General features: G+C 37.4%; 1 long non-coding RNA gene across 1 annotated transcript in view; it reads left to right on the top strand.

The window, feature by feature from the left end:
- Positions 1-2,545: 2,545 nt before the first annotated feature.
- LOC111086716 overlaps positions 2,546-3,119 on the top strand; it is a 6,235-nt gene continuing 5,661 nt past the window's right edge. Inside the window, exon 1 of the long non-coding RNA XR_002611444.1 lies at positions 2,546-2,650. This is a non-coding gene — a long non-coding RNA (uncharacterized LOC111086716). The remainder of the gene's footprint in view (positions 2,651-3,119) is intronic.

The following is a 3,119-nucleotide window of genomic DNA, read 5'->3' as shown; positions in this document are numbered from 1 at the left end:
GCCGTCCCTAATTTAGGGGTGAAAGACTAGATGGAAGGCAGCTAGTCAACACCACCCACCGCAAATTCTTGGGCTACTCTTTTACCAACGAAAAGTGAAATTGGCCATGACATTATAACGCCCCCCATGGCCGAAAGGGCCTTCGAGCGCCCCCTAACCGATAGGCTCCCTATATAATTATATGTTGTTGTTGTTTTTTTGTAATATACTACATCAGAGTTTAACAACTCTTTAACATAACATCGGTTCCATTAATGCTTACATTTGATATGTCACTAAAGCTTTGTAGCAAGTAAAAAAAAACCAAAAGTATTCGTCATTGGACATTATAAATTATTATATATTACTCAGCTCTATCTATACTTATATATATATATTATTCTACTTTATTGTAATTGCAATGGCTTTGGTTATGTAAGTTAAATGATCACAGTTGAAGCTGAGAAAAATAGCAGATGCGTGTGCGAGCTATTAAGGCCAACCCATTCGTTTAATGGGAGTCCAACATTTAAGAATTACTTTTCCAAAATATTTAAAGAATGGCAATCAAAGAAAACTGTTGATTTAAAGTATCTCAGACCATAAAAACAAAATTATTCTCCATTATATTCAATTCAACTATAATTGCCGGTTTTAAGGACTGACCGTTATTAATGTTGTTTTCTTTTAAAGAATCAAAAAATGTTCACAGTCCTATTTTTTTTACTACAACACATTTAGAATAATATTTTGCGAATAATTAAAGAAGATTACTTAGCATTCCTTTCACTATAAAACTAAACGTGTACGTATTTCATCATTTATCACGCTTTTTTTTTTAGAAGCTACAATGACAGAAAATCGTAATTTAACGAGTTTTACTTTTCAGTTAGATTACATTCCAAAAAGGTTTTTTTGTCAAGGTTTCTTTTTTTTTCCAAAGAACAATTTAAGATTTAAGATTGTGTTTATTCTTATGAGTCAGTTGAATACTACTTGGTTGTCGACCATAGAAGCGACTCTAAGATCAGAAGAGTTGGTTTTAGGTAGATGGAGTGAATTTCCATCAAATTAACTAGAATTATATCAAACCATGATCATCTAAGTACATCTCACATCCTTGTCGGAATAACGAAACCATCACATCCGTAAATCATTTGCATTTTCATCGTTCAGCTACTAATCGCCCCTCCCCCAGTGGCACAGCGGTATGTCTGCGGACTTACAACACTAGAATCCGGGTTTCGATACCCGTGGTAGATAGCCCTTTGTGTAGTTTTGTGCTTAACTACAAACAGCTAGTAATCTAAAGTTTTAAAGTCGTAAGAGTCCTCATGTAAAGGTCTGGTCATGGGTTCAAAATTAGGGACGGCGGCAGATAGACTTAGTAGCTTTCCATTAAATTCTAAATACAAATAAAAATTAATTCTCTGATTCACAGACCGGGCACACTGACCACTAAACCACACCCGGCCCCAGAATGAAGAAAAAGCAACGCCCGTCATTATCAGGCTAAACTGTAGAGCATCTGGTCTAACCTCTACTTCACATTTACAAAATGTTTCATTGTCTGTCATTAGTGTTCGGAATGGTGTGAGGAACAGAGGAACTGTTTTATTTTATCATATCGATATATCAGGGTGGTTCAAGAAATGGGTTCTCGAGGAAATCCTCCTTTATTTCCCCGAAAGGGGGCCTAAGGCCGCCTGTTTTAACCACTCGCACCACTTTACAGTAGTGTCTTTTCTGTCAGTCAATCAGTAGACCCTAAAATGACGTCACATAAGGGACGCTTAACGTTGCAATTTTTACTTTCATGACGTCAGTAAAACGTGGACATGCCACGAATAACGAGAAGAAGTGTGCAATCTTAGCTTTCCTACAGAAACTAATTAAAAGTACCATTGTTGTTCATAACGTCTATGGAATTTCCAGGTTTTTTCTGTTTTGTTTTTTCACTTATGAGTAAGTTATACAAATTCATTTTTTTAGGTGTTTGTTTCGAATTAAGCACAAAGCAACACAATGGACTATCTGTGCTCTGCGCACCACGGGTATCGAAACCCGGTTTATAGTATTGTAAGTCCGTAAACATACCGCTGTGCCACTGGGAGGTTTCTCGGAGTGGCATTGTTTGTTGTGAAGCGCAGAGCTACACAGTGGGCTATCTGTGCTGTGCCCACCACGGGTATCGAAACCCGGTTTATAGCATTGTAAGTCCGTAAACATACCGCTGTGCCACTGGGAGGTTTCTCGGAGTGGCATTGTTTGTTGTGAAGCGCAGAGCTACACAGTGGGCTATCTGTGCTGTGCCCACCACGGGTATCGAAACCCGGTTTTAAGCGGTACGAGCCTTCATACTTACCACTGGGCCACTCTGCGATAACGCTTGGGCTGTACACTTTATGAAGATTGTTGCAATATTTAATTTGTGATAATTCTTAGGCTAGGATTAGTTACACGTGACGCACTCTTCTATATGTTGTATTTATTTACTTATTTCTCTCTCGTACTTTTCTCTAGGAATTGACTTATCAGACTTTAAAATCACTCGATAAGGGCAAGTATTTCAAAGGTACGCTCGACTGTGTACGTGTTTCATAAACTGTTCTTCGACGACCGTGTTCCTATTTTATCCAATTGATTTCCAACGACGAAAACCATCAGCATGGTGAGTTGATAACAATGTGAACTTAATTAGTACCTACATATCTATAAGCCGAGACTTTTTTGTTTATTATATTTGTTTGTTTGTTCTTAAGCCTAAAGTAGAACAGTGTGCTATTTGTGCTTTGTCCACCGCAGGTATCGAATCCCGGAATATTAGCATTATAGGATCACAAGTTTAACGTTGAACCGCCTGTCATATAGTGTCATGTATACAATGTGTTTCTATAAACACGTCATATGGTGTCAAGTTTACAGTATGTTTCAATAAGCATGTCATATGGTATCAGGTTTACAGTGTGTTTCTATAATCATGTCATATGGTATCATGTTTACAGTGTGTTTCTATAAGCATGTCATATGGTATCATGTTTACAGTGTGTTTCTATAAGCATGTCATATGGTATCAGGTTTACAGTATGTTTCAATAATCATGTCATATGGTATCATGTTTACAGTGTGTTTCTATAATC

The sequence above is a fragment of the Limulus polyphemus genome, unplaced genomic scaffold, assembly GCF_000517525.1.
Source record: "Limulus polyphemus unplaced genomic scaffold, Limulus_polyphemus-2.1.2 Scaffold1354, whole genome shotgun sequence".
NCBI lineage: Eukaryota > Metazoa > Arthropoda > Merostomata > Xiphosura > Limulidae > Limulus > Limulus polyphemus.
This window is presented reverse-complemented; position numbering and strand designations above follow the sequence as displayed.